Below are 24,941 nucleotides of genomic sequence, written 5' to 3'. Positions count from 1 at the left end.
GAACACCAAAGACCTTGACCTTACACACAGCATTCTTTTTCTCTGCAAATTTTTCTGTCACCAAGAAAATTTCACTCAATAGAATACATGTGCCCTGGCCAAACAGGTGAAGACTAAATTAACAGCGATCCGCTCTCTCCCCTGACACTGGGGCTTTCACACTCTGCGGGGTACTTCCGGTTACCTTGTTTCGCCAGGTCGTCACAAAAGCCCTGAGATGTGGCATGGTGATCTTGATTTATGCCAACCAGGAGATCAAAGTTCCAAGAGATCTGGTAACTCCTGTTCATCCTAACTAAGTAAGGGAACCCAGGATTCCAACTTATGTTAACAATCCACAAGCTCTGGATCCTGGCTACCCTCAGCCACCCTTATTTATCTTTTGAGACCTGCAATCCCTTGAAAGGGCAAAAGGCACTGTCATCTGTAGTCCCCAGCATGTCCCTTTCTTCCACTAATCTTGACTAACAAATAAGATTTTTCAAAAAGTCCTTGAAGCAAAACTTTCATGTGTTTGTAAAAAAAGCAAAAACAGGGAGAGAAAAGTGTACATAACAATGTGCACCATGACAAAGTGGCCTTATGATTACAATTTCCATCATGATTATCATCGTTATTATTCACTGATGATTTCAAGTTTGCATTTGAAGCATTAACTTCCACTGGCCAAGGAGTAAGACATTATATGGCTTCACGGTTCTTGTTATTGGTGGAGACAGAGCCTCATCTTGGAAGTTCAGAAGTTTAGGAGAGAAAGAGGTAAGGTGGGGAGTGTGTGTTAGTTGCTCAGTCATGTCCAACTCTTTGCGACCCTACGGACTGTAGCCCGCCAGGCTCCTCTGTCCATGGGATTCTCCAGGCAAGAATACTGGAGTGGGTTGCCATTCCCTTCTCCAGGGGATCTTCCCGACCCAGGGATCAAACCCGGATCTCCTGCATTGCAGGCAGATTCTTTACCATCTGAGCCACCAGGGAAGCCCAAGGTGGGGAGATGTTGAGTGGAAATAAAAGGAAATAGGGGGACCTTCCGACTAGTTCTCCCTTTAGAACAGTGCCAGACAACCAGCTACATTTAAAACTTTCTTCCTAAAGGCAGGAAAGACCAAAAGGCCTCACCCCTTATCCTAAGTGTCCAGCTTGCTGGATTTTCATCAGCTGAGCACACTGGATAATGCACACCCAGATTGGGCAATAACTCCTAGCAGGACCCTGGATACACCTTTGGCTTCTCTTTCCGTCATATCTTGCTTTCCCACAAAGGGTGAGCCTTCTCCCTCGCTAGTCATGTCTAACTAGCTGGCTACAGCTGAAGTCAACCTTTCAACTGTTCTGGCCAGGAGAGCATGTGTTTTTTGAGAAACCTTTTTCTGGGAACTTCCCTATCGATGCAGTGGCTAAGACTCCACTCTCCCAGTGCAGGGGGACCAGGTCCATTTCCTGGTCAGGGAACTAGATCCCACATGCCGCAACTAAAAAGGTCCCACGTGCTGCAATGAAGATTAAAGAACCCACGTGTTGTAATTAAGACCTGGTTCAGCCAAATAAATAAATACTTTAAAAAGGGGAGAGAGAGAGAGAGAGAGAGAGACCTTTTCTGGCAGCAATTGCCATTTCAAAGTAGAAAAAAAAAAAAGTGTGTGAGGGAGTAATTTTGTGTGTAGGAGAAAAGTGTTTCTAATTTTCAATCCTGAAAATGTGAGGGGAAGAAGGAAGATGTGAAGGAGGGAAATAAGTCAGTAGATGAAGCCTCTCTGCTTTCCCCATTAGAGGCTGGATGCCTTCCAGCGACGTGCCATTTTGAGAAAGGAAGCACACAGCATCGCCCGTCCCTACCTGCTGGAGCAGGTCGGCTCCCCCTTCCCAAGCCTTCGGATTCATGGCTAGGTCTCCGATCATTATTTCCTAGCACAATGTTCACTGGAAGCCTGATACTGTATTGCACATATGGTTTTGATTTTTTTTTTTTCTGGTTTTGAACCAGAGAACAAGATGGAGAGTGTCACAAACCTAACTCCAGGATTTGCTGGTTCTGCCAAACTGTGTAAGGGGAGACTAACTCCAGGCTGATGCCCGTCCTGTGCTGGAAGCTTCGGGGGGCCTGGGAGGACCCACTGATCATGGACTGCTGACCTGATACGGCACGCGGGCCATGTCAGAGCTTCTTGGTGACTTTCTGCGCTAGAGGAAAGGATCAGAACTTCAAATAAAAATCCACAGCCGCAGAACAATTAACTCAAGACCCAACATGTATCTGGCTAAGGGGACGGATATTAACTCGCGGATCCCCGATGTTTGAATCGCAACCTTCCCCAGCCTCCCATCTTGAGCGGTTGGCCCATCGGTGTTGCCAAAAACCACCCCTCCCCTCAGTGAATTTCTCTGATCAATTATTTAGTGTGGTCTGGGTTATACAACATCAGCTTCACCCTGAGGGGGAGCAAATTTCATGCTCCCTCGTGGTCAGCTGGAAAATTTGCAGTTTCAATTAAAAAGGCAAATTTTCAGTGCAGCAAAGACGGTTGGCTGAGTTTAAAGGACATTAGTGAAACTAGTAGTTAAAAAAAAAAAAAAAAAAGCAGTGTTGTGATGGAGTAGGAACCCAGGGACCTCCAGGTTAAATATCAACCTGGGAATTTTCCTAAGAAAAACTGGCGGGCTTATCTCCCCTCAAGTTTTAAAGTCTTAGAACAGGCCCTCTCTGGGCTTTCTCTAGATGAAGCCTGGTCAGCTCATTGGGAAAATGGTTTACCAACCTCCCTCCTTCTCTTTATTTGCTCAGGGCGGCCCTGAGTAGGCCTGGGCAGAATGGAGGGAGTAAATCCTTCCCGCTTTCTCCTGCTCGAGGAAGGAGGGCGGGTTAGTGCAGCCTGCTGTCGACGGGAGCTGGGATTAATTAGTTCCTTCGGTGACCTTGGCATCTACCGAAGGCTGAGTGTGTGTCTAAGCCGCTAAGGACCGTGCTGAGAGCTGCAGAGAAACTTGGGAGGGCTCGGAGCTACTGCTAAAATGATCACCTTTCTGTTGTGCCAAAGACAAACACAGCAAAACAGAATCCCAAGCCAGGTACTTTACCTCTGAAAAGTGCCTCAGTGTGGTGTTCAAACTGTGTATCTATCATTCTATCATCTATCCATCAATCTAGACCTATCTATCTATATACATACACTAATCTATATCTATAGCTATTTGTATATACATTTATCTATATTTTTATCTACCTATCTCTTCTGTGTATATAATTATTAATCTATATAACCATCGATCTACATTACCCTAAATCTATATCTATCTGTATCTGTATCTTTATTAATCAATATCTAGATCAATGTGTGTGTGTGTGCGCGCACTTAGTCGCTCAGTCGTGTCCAACTCTTTGCGACCCCATGCACTGTAGCCCACCAGACTCCTTTGTTCATGGGATTCTCCAGGCAAAACAACTGGAGTGGGTTGTCATTTCCTCTTCCAGGAGATCTTCCCGACCCAGTGATCAAACCTCAGTCTCCAGCACTGCAGGTGAATTCTTTACCATCTGAGCCACCAGGGAAGCCCCATCTAGATTAACAGATGTGATGTATTATATAGATAATATGAGTGTGTTATCTATATATTAATCTAAATCTATCATCTATCTCTTATCTATATTTATCAATCATTCTATGGGTAGTTTTGCAGGTCAATGCCCAGGAACTCGCCTGCTATTTCAGGAGGTGCCTAAAGCCCCCCATCGGAACGGAAATCAATTTTCAGTCATTCCACGCCATCGGGGAAGCTGACTGTCCCTCCCCCATCCTGCCGCTATCCATCAGTTTTTCCCCACTGCACTCAGGCCTGAACAGAGCTGAGGGACATGGAGAACCTCACCCCTTCCTCCCCTACAGCTGGTTCAAGGTTCAAGTACAGCAGCGATAAGGCTCACCAATACGACAGAGCTGCCAGAAACACTGCGGGTCTTAGGCTGCATAAAGAAAAGTATCACTTCCTGAAAATAAGCAGCGGCGCTAACCGCTCCTATCGGAGGAAGCTTACTTGTCTCTAACTACATGAAGGGGCTCACCCGCTGACGGGGTATTTGACTCTCGGGGGGCATCCCAAAGGCCTGAACACGTGCTGAGCAGTGGAGGGCTTGGGGAGTCACCTCACATCTCAGCACAGGGAAGGATTTTATACTGAAAGGTTGTGGTCTGCACGCATCATGGGGTCGTGATCGTCGAGACAGGACGAGCCGCAGTTAGAAACTGCTGGGTAGCACCGCGGTGGAAGGTAGACAGGAACCCCACCAGCTCCTTCCAACAGGGCACCCCACTGCTTTTCATCTGACGTTCGTGGGTTCTGTCAGCTGTGTGGCCCTCAGAATCGAGGAAGGTGTGCAAAGCTGCTCCACCGACTCTCACCCGTCTCCCTTCGGCTCCCCCTTCTGACACCTGAACACCCAGGGGAACAAAGACGCGGTGGAAGGAGCAGGTCCCAGAAAGCAAAGAGTTAAAAAAGGGCAAAGCTCTGCGTGGGTCCCACAGCCCCAGAGGCCGCCAGTCCCTTTGATCCTGCCTCTTAATTGCAGCTTAGTTGCAACAGGGGACTTTGAAGAAAAGAAACAAGGAAACTCTGGAGATAGGGTTTGTTTTGTTTCCTGAGGGGATGGTCTTTGTGGTGGCTGCCAGGAAGCTGATACTGCAGGGTTCAAATGATGGGCTTCCTGAGGCGGTAAATAAATCATCCTTTCCCCCAGGTGAGAGCCAGGTGTGACCAGAACCCTAGAGACGTGGGGCCTCCGTATGCCATTTAGTAGGGATGCCAGGTACAACCCTGGCAGAGAGAAGAGGCCACGGGTCAGCTTAGGAGCCTGCAGAGCAAGACAGGAGAGCCTGTTACATGAGGATGGTCAGGGGATGCAGCCAGAGAGGAGGACCACGCATCCTTTTGGAGAACGGGTGACCTGCGTGAATGGAACAGCCCTGCCTGGAAACGGAGACACTGATGGAAAGGCAAAGGGTCTTCCAGGTCCTCAGAGCATCACTGATTCAAGGGACATGAACTTGGGTGAACTCCGGGAGATGGTGAGGAACGTTCATGGGGTCACAAAGAGTCGGACGTGACTTGGCGACTCAACAACAGCAAAGTCCAGGTGGTAAAACCACAACAGCACAAATCACCTCACTTTTGTACAGACCTCACCACTGCACATTATCCACTGACAGCGTCTGGAGGACACCTCGGCCAAGGTCTTTCCTTAAGCTTCTTCCTCTGCACGTGCACACACAGACACGGCGGAAACTCGGGGTGAGGAAGAGGAGTTCACTGTGAAGTTCACTCTTCACAGCGTGTCACGGAGACGATGCTCCAGCGTCCTGGGTGATTTCCCAGGTCCTCTGTGAGGACTTGATTCATGGCTAACGCTAAACTCATGCTGGAGCAGCCTGCCAGGACTTGCCTGTTTGCGTGTTACTTAGCCGTTTAGTGAATTCTGCTAATGGTTCATGCAAACGGGAGCGAAGTTTTTCTAAAGCAAATCCGTTTTTTGTTGCTACCCCCAGAGGAAGTGCTGTTGGAAAAGGTCTGGGTGTTTGGAGATGTGCCAACTGGACTCTCGGCCTTGCTCTGTCGCTTGTTCATGTGTGACCTTGGCAAAGAACACAGCCTCCTGGGACTTCGTTCTCTTCATAAAAAGGTTTAACTGACTTGATGCACATAAAGCTCTCAGCAGAGGGCTTGGCATATAGTAGGCACTCAATAAACTCAATAAAAACTTGGTGCCTTTTGGCCCTCAAAGGTTATTGGGTAAATTAAAAATGCATAAAAGTACTGGCCATCTGTGTGTGGACTAAATGGGCAGTTGGGCAGGGCAGACTTCCTCTAAATCAGGTTAGCAGGACTCCTGGCCCAGGAAAGAGGAGGCCCCGGGCTGAACAAACAGAAAAATGAAGCCCTCAAGGGCAGGAAAGAAAGACGGACATGAAACAAGACCTCAGACTGTCCACGGTCAGGCCTGGATGTTCACTGAAGCCACCATCTAAGACAGCTGCCATCTCACTTAATGTCTTTACTCATTGCACACAACTTCAGAACCAGCATTTTTTAAATGTTAACTGCACATAACACTTCCTCTATACTCTTCCTGTTCTTTGGAGGGAGAACCAGCATTATCTTAAGGGAAATGCTGAGTTGGTCAGGGGTCCCCAGACTGATCCACTGAGGCCGTCGGGCCTGCAGGCTCTGGCTCTGACCACCATCAAGAGGAAAAAGTCTATGGCTGATTTTGAACATGGATATTTGGTAGGAAAAAAAAAATATCTCTGGAGCAGAAGTGTAAACAGACACACCAGCCTCCCTGGAGGCGGTGAGTAAGTCTCCTAGGAAACTGGTGAGAGTCTGTGTCCACAAAGAAGAGACAGCCATTGCGGGCACGGGGTCCATCCACAGACATCGGCTGCTGTGACCACAAAGATGCTGGAAACGCCGAAGGGCCACCTTCACAGCCTGGACCATAGCAGCGTCGTGGCCAGCCTCGTGGGACAGGCTCAACCTTAGCTCCAGTCTGAGCCCGGGCAGCCTGGAAAGGCCTCCTGTGTGGAGGAAGCAAGTCCCGGCCCTCAGCCCTGCAGAGGCTCCACAAAAACCATCTCAGACTCAGAAATCCACCACCATCGATGTTCATGCCAGCAAAGTGCTGTAGAGCCTTCCGGACGAGCCATGAGGGTCATCTTCCTCACCTGGGAGTTTGTTAGGCATGCAGCATCTCAAACCCCACTCTGGATCAACTGGATCAGACTCTATACCGTTTCACTTAGATCCCCAGGGAAGTGGTGTGCACTTGACGGTCTGAGGAGGGCTGCTCTGGCTTTCTCATGGTAGGCACGTGGGTCCCTTCTCATTTCTTTAAAGGCAGTCCTTACGGCTGATTCAACTGAGACCTTGGAGCCAGGAATGAATGGACCCTGGGTCTTCAACAACAGGGAGCCTAGTGTCCAGCGGTATCTCCAATCACTCTGGAATGACTGTCCTAACCAATTAGACCCTCAAAATGTATATTTTGAGATACAGATGCATGCATGTTGATAATTGTCAGTTTTAAATGATTTCTTTTGATTATTAGTGAAGACTCACTCTAAACATTTAAGTGTATGTGCGTGTGTGTGCGTGTGTGTGTGTGTTGTTTTTGTTGCTCAGTTGTTAACTCGTGTATGACTCTTTGCAACCCCATGGACTGCAGCACGCTAGGCTTCCCTGTCCTTCACTCTCTCCCTGAGTTTGCTCAAATTCATGTCCATTGAGTCGCTGATGCTATCTAACCATCTCATCCCAATGTGAAGAGCTGAGTCATTGGAAAAGACCCTGATGCTGGGAAAGATTGAAGGCAAGGACGAGAAGAGGGTGGCAGAGGATGATATATATAAGATATACATGATATATATGTGATATGATATATATGAGATATGAGATATATACGTGTGTGTGTATATATATGTATGTATGTGTGTATGTATATACACACATACATAGGAGGAGATTCTCTTTACCCGTCTGGTGTTCTATTGCTCTCACCATGGCAGTGAGCTGATGTTTGCCTCCAGGAGGGCCACGGCCTGAGCACTCACGTCAGAGAGGGAAGCCACGGCAGGACAATATGCCCGGAGCCGTGGAGGCTGTGCTTACCAGGTATGTGCTTAACCGTCTCAGTTACTCATTTCTGATAGACAGTGTTGCTCCTTTGTGGGTACTTGTTTTCATGGTTCTTTGCTACCTCTTGCTCTCTTCTGGGCCCTGGCAGTCTCCCCAAGGCTCATCCTTGGTCATCGGCCTGCCTCCACTGATGCTCCCTTCTTCTTGGACGTGGTGAGCACTCCTGGCCTCCACGATGGCTTCCACGGGTGTGTCTTAGTTTACATTTGCAGCCTGGTGCCTAAGCTTTTCTCCATTTGACGTTGTCAGATGTCTATGGATGACCCACTTGGGTGACCCATCATTAGCTAAAACACCATGATCAGGACTCAAAACTCATCCTCTCTCCCTCTCCTGACCCCATTCCCACTGACCGGCCCCCTTTCCCACCTATCTCTACTTTCTGTTGGGATCCACGGATATTTCTCCTGCCAGAAACTGCAACGTCGTTTTGGCTCTTCTAAGTTCTCACCAGTCTCTGCTATCCTTCAAGACACCTTTTAGATTTGCCCTTTCTCCTCCATTCTCCCACTGCTGTTTTAATCCAACTCCTTTCCCACATGACGTCTGAAATATTGCAGAAGTTTTCTGGCCGGTGGCATCACTTGTTACAAACTTTCTAACCTCTGATCTGATCTCACAAGCTCAATCCTTATAAAGCATTAGATGTGATGTTAACAAAAATGAAACTCCTACACCTGGCTCTTTGAAAAGTGAAAGTGAAAATGTTAGTCACTCAGTTGCGCCCAACTCTTTTGTGACCCCATGGACTGCAGCCCACCAGGCTCCTATGTCCATGGAATTCTCCAGGCAAGACTACTGGAAGTGGGTTGCCATTCCCTTTCCAGGTCTCCTGCATTGCAGGTAAACTCTTTACTGTCTGAGTCACCACAGGGCTCTTTAGTTCTTCCATATTCTGATTTTCTCTGACTCCATCTAAACTAATTTCTGGGTGGGAGGAATTGTAAGATTGGGATTGACATATACATACTGTTGATACTACGTACAAAGCAGACAGCTAATGAGAACCTACAGCATAGCACAGGGAACTCTATCAATGCTCTGCATTGACCCCAGTGGAAAGGAAATCTAAAAAAGAGTGCATATGTGCATACAGACAGCGGATTCACTTTGCTGCACAGCAGAAATACAACACTGTAAAGCAGCTACACTCCAATAAAAATCAGTCAAAAAATAAACTTATTTCCCCTACTCCCCAATATTTAATCCCTGTTCTTCAAAGTTCAGTTCTACACTGGCCCTCACATCAAGCTGTTCCTCCTTGAGATAATCTTCCTTTCTCTAATTCTGACTACTGCCCTCCCCAAACTTTTTGGATCTCATCCCGCTGGTGGTGCTAGTGGTAAAGAACCCACCTGCCCGTGCAGGAGACATAGAGATGTGGGTTCGATCCCCCCTGGGTTGGGAAGATCCCCTGCAGGAAGGCATGGCAACCCATTCCAGTATTCTTGCCTGCAGAATTCCATGGACAGAGGAGCCTGGCGGGCTGCAGTCCATGGGGTCACAAAGAGTCGGACATGACTGAAATGACTTAGCACCCAAGCATGCCACCCCATCAGAAAAATACTTCTTTCTGTGCAGGAACAACCATTATAAGGTTATCTACTTATTTTAAAATGTTATACTTGCATAATAATACTAATATGTTTCATACATTATGAAACATACATGGAAATTGACATTTTAAAAGGATGAGCTAAATAATATATAAGATGTTAAGTTCAACTGTTTCCTTTCCTCACCGAGGGAATGATCTGACCCTAAGCTTGGGGTGTAGACATCCCATTTTAGAAACACTGATCTAGACAAAGCATATTCAGAGCCAGAGGACATATCTCTTCTCCTTGAAGTCTCATCTACTTCTCCAGCCCAAAAGCAGTTCTACCTTCCTGAACTCCCAGAAAATTTTAAATTATAAGTAGTAAATCACTGATAATAATATACACTTCACCAATACTTTTTAGTTGATTAATTGGAGCTTGCATCTGAGATGCCAGAAATTTATAGATTTTTGAAAACAATTCCATATCTTAATTAAAAACATACTATCTTCCCCAAAATTGCTTGGGTTGGGCTCTAGTCCACATCACAACATCCACTGCAAGAAAACTCCAAGTCAGACTGCAGTGTAATTTCATTTAAAGACTATTTTATCTCATTAAATATCATTTGCACAGATCCCCATAGTTTTGAGGATCAACTTTTCCATTTTTTGGTTAGTGAGATTTTTAACACATGGCTTAACCTCAATCAATTAACTGAAAACGCAAGTTCGGTTTTGAATTTATAAGATGGGGACAAAAGGCCATTAAAAGATATATGATAAGCATAAAAGCAGAAATGATATATGACGTAAGATACTGCTAGTGTTATCATACCCATTTATTTAGGTATCATAATGTAAACTATGTAAAGTATACCTGAGATTTCTAAAATAATAAACCTCCTCCTTTCACCTTGAGCTTTCATTTCTTTCTGCAGATTATTTTTATCTTCTCAGTCTTAACTGCTCAGATGAATAAACATAGTGCTGTCTCTCTATAGGACTCGGAGGTATGATCAGGTCTGAGTTTAAATCTTGGCTCCACCAAATGCTAGCTGTGGGATCACCGGCGTGTTACAGAACCTTTCGGAACTTCTACTGGTCAGCGTTAACTTTGCAGTTTGTGCGTGCGTGCCAAATCACTTCAGCTGTGTCTGACTCTGCGACCCCGTGGACTGTAGCCCGCCAGGCTCCTCTGCCCACAGGGGTTCTCCAGGCAAGAATACTGGGTGGATTGCCATTTTCTCCTCCAGGGGATCTTCCCGGCCCAGGGACCAAATACACAACTCTTACATCTCCTGCCTTGGCAGGTGGGTTCCTACCAGCGCCACCAGTTAGGGAAGCCCTAACTTGGTGGGGATAACATTAATTCATGGATGTCCTTTAAGGTTCAAAATACACAAGATACGTGTGTAAAACAGCTTATAACACTTGCCACTAAAATATTAATTTCTGCCCCCACCCCTTTAACAGGCTTAAGAGAACTCAATGAGATGCTCTCACAGGAAAATGGAGTACTTTGAATTTTGCTTTCATGGCTGACTTTGGTTCTTCTCTGACCTGTAAGCCACTGACAATGATTTTGTGAATTTTATGTTCTAGAACACCTTCCTGCCAGTCACAGCCAGGCTCACGCTGCGACTTTGTGGCTGGGTTGGGGCATGCAGCCAGGGTACGGTTTTGTTCCCTAATGCCTTCTGAGCAGCCAGAGCTGGGAAAGCGAAGCCAACCATCCGCCCCTCCTGTTCTGTGGCCGCACCTGGCTCCCTACTGTACTAGTTATAAATGCCCTTGTCCATGAAAGCATCTGAGGACACGAGAGAGAGACGTGCACACATGTTCCAGGGGCACTTGTAAGTTTTTCCTGTTCTTCAAAATTCAAATCAATTAAGCACTGAAAAAAAAAATCAGTGAATAAAAGTTTTAAAAATCCGGTTTATAACTCATCTCCGCCAGGAGCTTTACCTAGCATGTCCCCACAGGAGTGCTCTAATTTTAGGCTCCCAGTTTCTAAACCTAGATTTGAACTGTCAATTGAGATAAAGTCTGTGAAAGACCTTCGTAGAAGGTACGGACAGGTACATAGGCTAGCCATTCTTCTGAAAGCATCTGTGTGCTGATCTGTGTGGCTCGGTGCTAAAGAATCCAGTGCAGGAGAGGCAGGAGATGCGGGTTTGATCCCTGGGTCGGGAAGATTCCCCTAGAGAAGAAAATGGCAACCCACTTCAATCCTCTTGCCTGGGAAATCCCATGGACAGAGGAGCCTGGTGGGCTACAGTCTATGGGGTTGCAAGGAGTCGGACATGACTGAGCGACTGAGAACTATTTTTATCTTGTCTGTAAATGTCTTGTTTCCCAGTGAGAACGGGCTGCACGCTGCTCAGGCCCGGGAACCTGTACTCTCTTTGGTGTCTCCTGATTCTTCCTGCTGTCCTCTGAGGTGGCTGAGTTGGTAAAGAATCCACCTGCAATGCAGGAGACCCTGGTTCGATTCCTGGGGTCGGGAAGATCCGCTGGAGAAGGGACAGGCTACCCACTTCAGGATTCTTAGACCTTTCTTGTGGCTCAGCTGGTAAAGAATCCACTGCAATGCGGGAGACCTGGGTTCGATCCCTGGGCTAGGAAGATCCCCTGGAGAAGGGAAAGGCTACCCACTTCAGTATTCTGGTATGGAGAATTCCATGGGGTCGCAAAGAGTCGGGCATGACTGAGCAACTTTCACTTTCACTTGCGCTGCCCCAAAGTTTTTCTGCGGCATCCAGCTTGCCTCGATGCTCCTAGACCTTAGAACCTGCCTATGTTCCTGCCAGGACCCATTGCTAAAAAGAATTCTTGAGGCTCACTTACACTGTCTTCTCTGAGCTCTTCCCAAACTGGGTTCCTTCCCTCGCAGCTTTTCAGTGCCCAGAGAATTTACATTAATTTTGATGTTAGGGTGAAAAACAAAACCAAACCAAAATTTTGTGTTTAAAAAAAGAAATTGATTTTTTTTTTTTAAAGTACCTGTGCTTTTAAAAAAGGACAGGGTGGGGGGGTGTGGAATTTTAACTCTCCAGGATCAGGAATCAGGTTTCCTGGCTGGTATGGGGACTGTGAGATCTCAGCCACCCTGAGGCTCAGGAGTGTGGGAGAGGGGCTAGGATTTCCTCTGGCTGATTGACGGTTGAGGCTTTCAGATGATGAGCCCATGTTCCCCAGTCGTTTCGGGGCTGACTCTCAGCTTGCTGAGACTTGGGCGATCGCTCTCAGTGGCCTACTATTTTGGATTTGGATGGCAGCATTCTTGTATGCCTGTTCCTCATCTCACATCATTATGTATTATTTAAACAATATTATGCTGAGAAATACAGCAGAAGTGAAGAAATTACAGATAGATATTTAAAACTCAAAATTCCTTCTCTTAATCCTCCCCCAAACACCAAAACTGTCTCAAAACCTACAATTAACGTCTAATGGTTAACAATGTGAAATTAACATTACCCAATAAAGTTATTATTAAAGTCTTTGAAACTTACAATTTTGCATCGCTTCTTTCTGTCCTGTATTTTGCACATACTCAGAGGCAGGTATTAGGTAATTGACTTGTTCTAACCAAACAGCAAAAGCCAGAAGAGCCAAGAGGTGTTTAATAAACACTTGTTGACTGATTGATGGAACACATCGACCCAGGATCTTGGAGACAATGCATTCTTTGTCTGTGCGCTAAGGTAACATCGGTGGGTCCATTTTTATTATCAAGCATTTCTGCCATATTGAAGGGAGCAAGCCAGCCAAAAAGTTAACCATCAGCAATGTGGCTTCTGCTCACAGAGGACACCCTCTGTTTCTTTCGCACCTGTGTTCACTCTCAGCAACAGAGCCAGGCCCAGCTTCCGCTCAACAATGCTGAGCTATAGAGGCACACGCCTGACGCAGACCAGCCATGACGCCACCCTGGGCTCCTCACCATGAATATCATCACAGCTACAAGTAACCTTTGCACATATTAAAAAAAAAAATCCAACAAAAAACAAACATAACAACTATGTTTAACACTATTGGAGAAAAAAAAACCAGTATTGCAACTAATTTACAAAGCCCCACCAAGTCTTCCTGCCTCCTTCTTCTGCAAGAAAGCAGAGCATGGACTACCAAGTTTCCTATTCCACACATGCACATCTGTGCCCACCTGGTTCATTTCAGAAAGGATGGCCAGGCACGTGACATCTTTACGTCTCTTCACAGCCACTTCTCTTTCTTTGCTGGGCCTTCAGGTTGGGGCTCAGGCAGGTTTTACAAGAGGTCAGTGTCCGGGCCCCTCTGCTGCTCTGCCCTCCAGCTTCTGCCCTGGACATCCAGCTTTCTGGGGACTCGGCTACAGGCTGACATTGGTTGGTGCCTCCCCCCTCCCACCTTTCCACAACACCCCTCACCCACCCAGCCCCGCCCACCTGCTCCCCAGAGAAGGCGGCTTTCTCTGCCTGATACGGCGACCGCAATGGCTTGTGACCCACCGGCTCTTCTGCGCTGTACCTGGAGCTGCTCAAGACCCCAAACTCCGTTTTCATAACCAACATGCCCTGCAGGTGTCCCACCTCCTCAGCAATCAGCATCCTTTACCACTTCCCACGGGAGCCACCTCCTTCTATGTTGAGGACATGTTTTGTCATTTTGGAAAATGTAAACAAACCAGTATGCCTTTCCTTTTTTTTTTTTTAGTCTAGTTGACATACAATACCCATCTTTTCTTGTTATCGGCAGGAAGAAAGGAAGAGAACACACGCAAGCATGAGCCTCATCGGTCCCCCATAAGGAATTCTCTTTAACCCAGTACCTAAAACCTCTCCTCCCAGTTCTTGCCTGGAATCGTGAGTACCTGATCTCCAGTCTCTATGGCACGCCCCGAGCGGGACTGGCTGGTAGCCATGTGATATTGATTTGTTTTTACCATAGCAACAGCAAATTAAAACAACTAGCAGGCAGAAAGCAGGCTGTTAACCAGGGACGCTACACAACCAGTAGATTTCACAAGCGTATTTTTCTCCTCTCCTCTCATTTTCTCTTACTCCACTTGCACACATTTCCTACCCAAGTCAAAGCAAAAAGAGCACTAAATGCTTTGGGTACTACAAGGCCTGTGTCTGAAAGGATCTGGTCTGCACAGCTTCTAGTAATATTGCACAAGATCAAAGGAGAACACGCACACAAGCGCTGCTCTGATTTTCTTGGAAATTATGTCGTGGTCTGAGGATGAATATCCCTAGAAAATTTTACGTGAACGCGAAGTACAGTGAAGGGCTCTGTATCCATGACTCTGTATCTTAACACTGTAAGGCATTTTCCACAGTTTCATTCATAGGGTAGTTTTATCCCTTTTAACTAGCTCACTGTGTCAAGAGACAAACAACTTTTTTTTTTTGGGTGCAAGGTCAAGGTCTCTCAAAATGCTAGAAGTATAAAGGGAAGTGTAGCAAGTATTAATCAATTCTATCAAGGGAGAGAAAAAAACTGAGATGGGTGCTTGTTAGAGGCTATACAACCCAAACAGTCCTAAAGAGCGTGCAAACTAGGGCTGGGAACTCCCCAGAACTCCAGGCTGTTCTAATGGAAATTCTTTCCCCGAAAGGCTCCCTATTAGAAACGAACCGTCCCCGGATTGCTGTAACCAAGGCTGCCACTTGTGACATGAGGCGAAGCGCCTGCCGTACCGGACCGCCCTTCCCTGGGTCCATCGACCCTAGGGCATGGTGATCTTTCTAGCAGAGGAGCTGATCCCACCATCACTGCCAGCCGTGAATTTGGTGGCATAGCCCGGGTCCTAAAGAGAGGCCCTGGGGAAAGCTGGCAACGGGGCCCCTGGGTGGTGATGTCCGCCCAGGTGCCAAGAGACAGGCTGAGCTGAGGGGACCGAGGCCTGAAGCTGAGCCGGTCCACTCCCCGCCACAGCCGGAGCCCTGCCGACAAACGACCCGCCCGACGTGAGCAGGCAGGTAGGAGGAGATGCCCTATTTCTGCTGGAGAATCGGTTCAGGATTTCAGAAAGGACGGGAAAATGAAGACATAACTCAAGACCTGCCAAAGAAGAGTCCGAACGTTCCTAGCCAGGACATAAAGAAATATTCCTCTCCACGAGCTTGAATAAAAGAGCACACAGCAGAAAATAGTTGGGAGATGACGTCAGAAGTTCTGGGCGAGTGTCCTGCACTTCTCCTTGAAAGTAAAAACAGTGGGTCTAGAAGAATCTACGTGGCATTGCCCTTATTTAAATGAGGACTTCCACTGCTCCTTACAAAACAGACAAGCTGGCTGAAGAAACTTCATCTTATTTAGAGGCTCTAAGAACCTCTTTATTATTATTATTATTATTACTACTTTATTATCCTCACAATGCACATATTATTCAGTCAACAAATATCTTTCCACTTAACCTTTGTCTTTTTCAAAGGCCAGCGGTGTTTCTTGAAGAACATTCACCATGGTAGTGGTTAGCCAAGTCAAATTTTTTTTTTTTCTTCGCTTCAGTGCTTGCTAACTATTCTAAAAATGTTACACATTTATTGTAAACATATGCTTCCGAGGCCTAACAAAAAAGCACAGTTTCCTCATGCCTGGCAGAAATTTAAAACGGAAAAGGGCAGAAAGAATTCTTTAACAAATATATCCTTTCCTTCTCTTGGGCCAAGTGTGTTAAAAATAAATCTTCTCCATCATTTCTCACTGCTGCTTCTCGGCAAGAAAGTTGATATGGTTCGGCACAGTGAAAACACAGCTTTAAAAAGCTAGCCTGCCCTCATTAAATTATTCTGCTGGCTGTGTGTTCTCATTAAAAATGCATAAAGATCAGATAATTGCAGTAAGCATTATTAACCCAGCTTTACTTTTGAATATAATGGTTCCACTTTTAAGCTGGAAACAAAGGCTCAGACATGCCAGAAAAAGAAATGTAAACATTGAACTACAGTATCGAAAACTTGTCAGAAAGCTACCTCTAGCTGGCTTGTTAAAAATGTGCTTTTGAAACTCAATTAAAAGCCATGGCATTGGAGAGCTAGGTAGGTCCCTAGTATCCCATAAGTCGATGTATTTTTTCTTTAAAAAACATTTCATCGATAATTCTTTACCAGGAAGTATTCTCGCCCCCCCCCAACCCCCTTAATCACGAGCCTGGTTTCAAATCGTAGGATCAACGTAAACTTTATTTATTCGGGAGCTAACTATGGCAGTCTGAAAAAATTTTTTTCTAGAACCAGAAAATAAGAATGCCCCCAAGAATTCAAATGGTTTCTGTTGAGTAATCAATGGTCCTATTCTTTGAAATAAAAACTCATTTTATGCTTCACCCCAAACAGGCGGCAGAGATTCACGCTTGGCCATTTCTTTTTTTTTTTTTTTTAATCAAAACGTTACGTAAAACTCCAGGGTCCCCCCCTGCAAGTATTTCGTTTGAATTAGTGGAACCCGGTTTCCCTGGCTTCCTGAAGCAACACACACGGAATGCAGCATACTGCAGCAAACTCTTCAAACATTCAGGGGGGGAAAAAAAGGAGAGGCGGGGGGACGATTTCCCTACCTTGTTTAGCTCTGTCTCTCCTTCTCTGTTACAGTAACCCCAGGAACATCTGGTAGAATCAAGCGGCCGCGGTTTCTTCGCTGCATCCTGAGGAAGAAATTTCCATGTAAATAGTTCTCATTCCCTGCTTATTGTACTCTGGGAGCCGTCTGCCGTATCTGGAAAATTTTGCCTTCAGATGATGAAGCAAAGACAGTCTAAACTCTGTTGCTCTAAGCTGCAGCCCTTCCTTCCGACAAATCCCTCCCCGCCGCGCGCAGCCAATCGCCAGCCAGCTCGTCAGCGCTGCTCGTCTGAACCGGGCGCTCATAGGACGACGGACACAGCAACACGGCACTTGCGGTGTGTGAAAACAGTGCATCCATACTGATGAAAGAGGAATTTCCCTCTCGGAGGAAAGCAGTCAGAGCCCCAAGGCAAAGTGGCACATCATTGGCAGAGCAGAGAGAGGGGGCACCTCCCCGAGAACACCCTTTAAGCCTAGCCAGCCCAGAGCCCGCGGTAGCACTGCCAATACTTCGGAAAACACAAAACTCGGGCAGATTCAGGAGACCTCCAGGTTGTGCATGAAACTGAAGTCGTTATCCCATTGGACAAAGCATCTATCTATCTATCTATCTATTTTTTTAAAGGCAAACAATTCCGTGTCTGCCGTGGAAATGAATACACCTTGCAAAACATTTGCATCTGATTTTCACTAGTGAGGAGGAACGTGTTAACCCAAGTGCATAGTCAAAATTCAAAACAGGCTTGTGTCCCGCACACAGTTTTCCTGTATAACATCTGTTAGGGCAGTGCTTAATTACTGGAGCCCATATACCTTTTCTCTAAGTTTTCAGACTCCTGGGGGCCTTCAATTGAGGAATTCTGAACAATAGAATTGATATCTCTGCTTCACCCTTGGCAGGCCCCCCTGAGAGGATTAGGTGTGCCGTCACCTGACTCTAAGTTTCCTCACGTACCACTTGATAAATACCGTGCATTGGTCCATATTGTCATTAATGAAGCAGCCATTAACCAGAGGCTGTTTGCTATTGGACACACTTGTCCCGTGATCCTAGGGTCACCATCAGGTGCGACCCCACAAAGGATAATGTGGAGGTGCTGAAGTTCCCTGAGATAAAGCAAGAAAGGAACAGAAAGGTTGGTAAAGGTTATTTATTTTCCCCAGTCAATGTTACTGTTTTGATATACACACACACATATATATATATGTATGGTGTTTAGAAAACACGAAAAGTATACATTTTCCTTCCACTAAACACAACATTTTGAATTTTTTGGAAAATCTGTGTTATGATTACAAAGCTAGTCCAAGGCAGGAACAAAGCCCCATTTGTCTGAAAGGTTGAATCCTTGGTACTATTGTTTATAAGTGATTGTTCGCTGCATCTGTGATGAAGTGACAGTTGGAGTGGAATGTAATGGTTTCTTTCGATTTTACCAATTTCATTTAAAAATCACAATATTTCCTAATGGCTTGTAGGTTGTTTCTTTTAATAGAATACCATACTTTATTCCCCTCGAATCTTATATTTATCGTTTCATCCCAGTGTAAATCCATCATATACATAACTTGCAGGCTATCATCTACTATAATTTTTCTGAAAATTTAAATGATCTCTGTGGCTGAACGGCTAAACCACGGCTTTTAAATATCCTTAGTATCATGCTTCATGTAAATGGAATATCTCAGGTTTATGGATATCCACTTCCTGACCCCCCTCTGATTATGCCTGTAAAACCACCTTTCCCTTGATTCCAATCCTGAAATTTTAGTCTTCTTTGACTCATTTTCTATTTGCATGCAGTGAAACTAAATCTGGATGATTTTTTCCTTCTAGCTAGTTCACAACTCTGACCTATTACCCAGCTAATACAAATGCTAATAAGCTGGCTTCTGAGATTAAAGCCTACCCATGTTCACACTCCCCAGTTGCCAGACAGGTTTTCCAAAGTCATGTAGTGTCATGTTCCTTTCCTAGTCAAGTCTTCTCTCTATAAAATCCAAACGACTGACTTTCAAGGTCCTCCATAATCTGGGCCCTCCTTTCTACCCACATTTTTCTGAGCTGTTTTTCTGGGTACTTTCTGGTGGAGTCATGCCTGAGTCTCCATGGCTTCTAGAACCATCTACAGACCTGACTCCCCAGAGCTTCACTCAACAAAATCTCCCCCAACCTTTAGATCTCTGCTTGAATCCTCTTTCCTTTCTGATGGCTTCCTTGCTCACATTGTCTTCTCTGATGCTCTCCTGTAAAAGCAGGCTGCGCTGTTTGCTGTACCAGACCATCTACCCCTTAGTGAAGATCTGACGTTCCCATCTCAGAAGGCTTGGCTTGATAGTGTATTAATTAAGTTACTGTATGTAAAGTGTCTATACCATGGCTGACATATGATAAACACTAACCGATGGTTCTTTTTATCTTAATTTCTATATTGTTCATTGCATGTAGCAAGATGCCATGCACAAACTTGATGAATTCATAATTTGTATCTCAAGAATTGATATGTCCATCCAACTGTACCAGCCAAGAATCTGGCAGTCATTCTTGACCCTCCTCTCCCCAGGCATTATGTGAAATCTATCATCAAAGCTTGTCGAATTTCAATCAGTCAGTTCTGTTGCTCAGTCGTGTCCGATTCTTTGCGATCCCATGGACTGCAGCACTCCAGGCTTCCCTGTCCATCATCAACTCCCGGAGCTTGCTCAAACTCGTGTCCACTGAGTTGGTGATGCCATCCAACTATCTTATCCTCTGTCGTCCCCTTCTCCTCCTGCCTTCAATCTTTCCCAGCATCAGGGTCTTTTCCAATGAGTCAGTTCTTCACATCAGGTGGCCAAAATATTGGAGCTCCAGCCTAATGGTCAAGTTTAGCATATTTAGATATTTTGAAATGTGTCACTGTGCTCCATCTCCACCTGTGCAACTTTGTCCCAATTCTCAGTGTTCTTCATCATGACTACTGAAATAGCCTCTTAGCAGGTGTTCTGCATATATTCTTAATCCCTTCAATCCCTTTTCTGCACATCAGCTAGAATAATAATTTAAAAATTGAATTCTGATTACTCCATATTCCTTTGATTAAAAGCCTTTACTGCAGGCTGAACCGTGTCCCCACCCCCAAAATTCATATATTGAAGCCCTAAGCCCCAGTGTGATGGCATTTGCTGATGAGGCCTTTGGGTGGTAATTTGGTCATGGGGCTTCCTTGGTGGCTCAGATGGTAAAGAATTTGCCTGCAATGCAGGAGACCCAGGCTCAATCCCTGGGTCTGGAAGATCCCCTGAAGAAGGGAATGGCAAACCACTCTAGTATTCTTGCCTGGAGAATTCCATGGACAGAGGAGCATGGCTGGCTGTAGTCCATGGGATCTCAAAGAGTTGGACACAACTGAGCAACTAACACTTTCTTTCACTTATGAAAGGTGGGGTCATGAGGGTGGGGCCTACATGATGGGATTAGTGTCCTCATAAGAAAAGACATCAAGGAGAGAGATCTTTCTGCTTTCTCTCTCTCTCAGCCAACTGAGGATACAACAAAAAGGCTGTCAGAAAGAGAGCTCTCACCAGAACCCAACCATGCTGGCATGCTGACTTCAGACTTCCAGCCTTTGGTACTGTGAGAAAATTAATTTATGTTGTTTAAGCTACCAGCCTGCATGGTATTTGGTTACGGCCGCTTGGACTGACTAATCTAACCTTTGAACCCTTTTGAGTTGCTCTTAGGAAGAGGTGACAGTTCTCAAAATGGCCCACAAGGTCTTGAGCTATCCAGCTCTTGCCTACCTCTCCAGCCTAACCAGAGGCCATTTCTTCAGGGAACCCTTCCCCAACCCCCAAGATGAGCTCAGGTCCACCTGTTGTTTTCTCTCGCTCTAGAGCAGTGCTTCTCAAATTTAATACGCATGTAAATTCCCCCCAGGGATCTTGTTAACATGCACATTCTAGTTCAGTAGTTTTTAGGTAGATGCTAAGCATTGCTAACAAGCTCCCAGGTGATGCTGCTGCGGCTGCTGGTCCATGGACTATTCTTTGAGTAGCAAGACTTTATAGGTCTTGTTCACCTTATAGCACTTTTTACAGGACATGGTGATCCATTTCTTTGGTTAATTGCTTAAGATCTGTCTTCTCAACCAGCTTGTCAGTGTCAGAGTCATCACTGCCTCTCCAGCATCTAAGCTAGAATGTGCCTGGCACAGAAGAGGAGAGTCTCAATAAGAAATGTGTGTGGAATGAATGAACTGATCAATACAATGTACTGCAGATCCAAGCTGGACTTCTGGGTTTTTTTTCCTTTTTCTCCTCCTCCTCTGCTTTGTGCCTGATTTAAATCCCCATCACTTTTTGTCTATTCTTCACCTCTCTGCCTCCAGTCTAGCCCCTCACTTCTCACTTTATTCACAACACCACAACAAAACTCATCTTTTAAAAACACAAATTGAATCATGACATTACTGCACAGTCAGTCAACGACTCCCTATTACCTGCAGATTAAATGACTAAGACTTGAGTAGATTCTCTCAACACTCCTCCAGAACTCACTTCCCTCCTATTCACATCTAGTAAATGTTAGTTTTATTCCATAGACTGTGTTACGCCCCCTTTCCCTTTTTATGGCCTTGCCCCACGTCATGAAGGATCTTAATACCCAGACCAGGGATCAAACCTGCATGTCCTGCAGTGAAAGTGTGGACTCTTAAGCGCTGGACCACCAGGGAAGTCCCTTCCCTCTCTAATTTAGAGCCTGGATTTCTTCTGCATGAAACATCTTTTATTCCTTTTACTTTTATCAAATGTATTTCCATCCAGAAACATTTAATGTACTCATCACCTCTCCCAGGAAGCCTTTCCTGACCCCTGTAACGTCCCTGACAATTTGATATTTTATTCTTCATAGCAATTATCACATCAATTAGCAATTAAATATGTCTTACTTGTTTATGTACCTCACTAGTCTCTATGAGAGATGTGACCATGTCTTTCTTACTCATTAGTTTATCCCAATACCTAGAATATGTAGTGATATAATAGACATTTATTAATAGTTATTAAGTGGTTGAGGGCTTCCCAGGTGGCATTAGTGGTAAAGGACACCCCTGCCAATGCAGGAGACATAAGAGACGTGGGTTCAATCCCTGGGTCAGGAAGATCCCCTGGAGGAGGGCATGGCAACCCACTCCAGTATTCTTGCCTGGAGAATCCCATGGACAGAGGAGCCTGAAGGCTGTTTAATGGTTAAACGGATAAACTTAAAAGTGCTCATTTGCTAAGTCATGTCCAACGCTCTGTGACTCCCTGGACTGTAGCCCTCCAGTCTCCTCTGTCCATGGAATTTTCCAGGCAAGAATACTGGAGTGGGTTGCCATTTCCTCCTCCAGGGGATTTTCCTGACCCAGGGATCGAACCTGCATCTGCTGACTCTCCTGCACTGGTGTATTCTTTAGCACTGAGCCACCTGGCGTGCCCAAACTTGAAAATAGCACTAGTAATAAAGTGGCAAAGGCAAATTCAGGGTTCAGGCAAAAAAAAAAAAATGATAATGATAGAGGCAATGGATTTGATCTATATATTAAAAAATATTTCTCTAAACAAGGAAAAGTTGAAATATTATAAAAGCAAAAAACCATGTAGTTATGATCATCTTCTTTGTTGATACATCAGAGTTAGCAAGCTTACAGGCAAGAGGAAAATTAATCTTTGATGATGTGCAAAATGGAGGTGATTTCCATAGAAACAAAGCCTTCCTTCGAGTGGAAATGGATAGGTGTCCTAGAACAGGTGCAAGTGTTGAGTTTCCGGAAGAGATGGCTAGAAAGGAGAAGTTTGTTTACAGCAAGAGAGAAATGAGACAGGACAACAACTTGCAGATGGGCCAGGTCCATGACAATTCAACCTCAGGGCACATTCCTCTCTCAGTGTAATATTTCTACTCTATACTTCCCTACTTAGTCCTTTAGTAGATACGGCTTTTATTTTCCTCTGGTAGGCTACCCACTCCAGTATCCACAGGCTTCTCTGGTGGCTCAGAGGGTTAAGTTCTCCTGCAATGCAGGAGACCTGGGTTCGATCCCTGGGTTGGGAAGATCCACTGGAGGAGGGCATGGGAACCTACTCCAGTATTCTTGCCTGGAGAATTCCATGGACAGAGCAGCCCAGCGGGCTACAGTCCATGGGGTCACAAAGAGTTGGACACAATAGAGTGACTAAGCACAGTTTTATGTATAAATGCTATTGGAAGTCGTTTGAGGACACACCATGCATTTAAGTCCTGTTGTATGTCTCTACCGCCTAGCATGGAGTAATGCTGAATTAATTTTGGTTGATGGATTTTTATTTATGAATCTGGAGAAAAAGTTGCATAATTAGAAGAAATGGATAGTTGTTTTTTTTTTTTAAACATGCAGGTTGTTGAAAATGCAGCAAGAAATAGAAACTTTGTTTTATAATTGTTAGAAAAAAATTATAGTGTTTTCAATTAAATTTATTACAAAAAGTTCAACTGGTTCCTACATTTTCTCTGTAGGTCCAGGGGCAGTAGACTCTGGGAAAAATTAAAACTAACACTTCTGGGTTAAAAAAACATGAATTGCCTAAAGCATGTAAATGAAATACTGTCTGAGAAATCCTTTGCATAGAACATTGCACATAAATGCTTCGTATATGTTAACTACAACTCTTATGACTACTGCTATTATTATCATCATCTTTAGTTTCTAGAATTCTAGCAAGATTTCATTGAGGAGTCCACGTGGTTGTGGACTAGAGATTTCCAACCTTTCTTGGTTTGTGGCAGTATTTTTTTCACTGTGCTGCTAGGCCAAAGAAACATCTAATTATTCTATTTATTAACTAGGTTCTAACAACTTAGTGTTTAGGTTTTCACAAATTTTTAACTGATTGAAAAGTTACTATAAAAAGTTTGAAAGAAAAAACAATATTTTTATTTCATTCTTGAATAACCCTAATTAGTTATTAATGAAATGTGAGTGCCTATTGGGCACTACCTACATTTCTCAAAGCTTGCAATAAGATTGAAAAGCACTGCTCTGGTTTCCTGCTCCATATTGACTTTTGTGTGGCACTTGCTTTTCTTCTTAGCAAGTGCTAAAAGTCTAACTTTGCAAAGATATATGATATCATTGAAAGGAATGAAGTGTGATTCTATTATTGGAATTGAATTACCTTGAATTAATAGTTTGCATAGTATCTGACAAATGTTAAATATTTCTATGTTTCCCCTGGAAATATGAAATATCCCATGGAAGGGCCCTGTGTTCACTGCAATCTCCCAGGGTGACTCGTGGTTCAATTTGGGAACCATGGCACTAAAGCAAGAGTTGAGATAGGTTGGCCAACATCACCTGTCCCCATGGGTTTTTTTTTTTTTCCTTCTGGTATGGCAGCTTTATCAGGCTTCTTGTCCTGAGGTTCAAGGACATTTATAGTTGCAGAGACAAGGTCAGGACATGTCCATTCCTGAAACTGAGGGCTTTAAAAACAAACTTCTAAGGAGTGGGTGAACCTTATGGTCCTCAGAATTTCAGCTGCTTGTGGGTCAAAGAGAGAAGAGCATGTTGGATCAAAGAGGAAGCTGATGCTCCCAGCTGTTCACGGGGAGAACTTGATAGTGACCAGTTGCCTTTCAAAATTATGAATTCTGAAAACAAATGCAAAGAGGAAGGAACAATGAGTCTTTTTCCTATAATCTCTCTTCATTAAGACCACACACGTCTTTTGCAGCTCATCCCCATGGTTCTTCCAGGCCAGCTGTGAGATCACCATGCTTCCCTTCCACTTCCTGTTGTGTCCACCATAACTTGACCCTTCACTTATAAGAAAGGGTGAGTATCCTTAGACCTTGTCTCTACCTTCTTGTAGCCAAGTGGCGTGCCTGTCAGAGAGAAGAATCCTCCAGACCTGAAATTCCAGAGGGGGCTGGCAGGCTCCCTTGTTGGGTTACCTGAAAGAATCTCCCGTCCATTACTTCTGCTCATCTTCTGAGTGAAGAATCAAGCTGGACTGGGGTTTAATAAGAACTGGATGGAAGGACATCTACTTACTTGGTTCTCCTTCCCTTTCTTTTCCATAGCACCTGCCACTTCACCGTCATATATAATCGACTTGATATTTATTGTTTATTGTCCATTTCCTCTGCTAGGATGTAAGTA

The 24,941-nt window shown here is 44.9% G+C and overlaps 1 protein-coding gene across 6 annotated transcripts in view; it reads right to left on the bottom strand.

The window, feature by feature from the left end:
* MBNL2 (muscleblind like splicing regulator 2) overlaps positions 1-16,999 on the bottom strand; it is a 164,854-nt gene extending 147,855 nt beyond the window's left edge. For 2 of the 6 annotated variants that reach the window (XM_043891933.1, XM_043891934.1), the window contains exon 1: positions 16,770-16,999. The gene's annotated coding sequence lies outside the window, so the exon portion shown is untranslated. The remainder of the gene's footprint in view (positions 1-16,769) is intronic. The other 4 variants (XM_043891936.1, XM_043891937.1, XM_043891931.1 and 1 more) reach the window with 3 other exon arrangements.
* Positions 17,000-24,941: the final 7,942 nt, after the last annotated feature.

The sequence above is a fragment of the Cervus elaphus genome, chromosome 30 (genome assembly GCF_910594005.1).
Source record: "Cervus elaphus chromosome 30, mCerEla1.1, whole genome shotgun sequence".
NCBI classification, from domain to species: Eukaryota; Metazoa; Chordata; class Mammalia; order Artiodactyla; family Cervidae; genus Cervus; species Cervus elaphus.
Note: the sequence above shows the minus strand (reverse complement) of the source record. Positions and strands in the feature narration are given on the sequence as shown.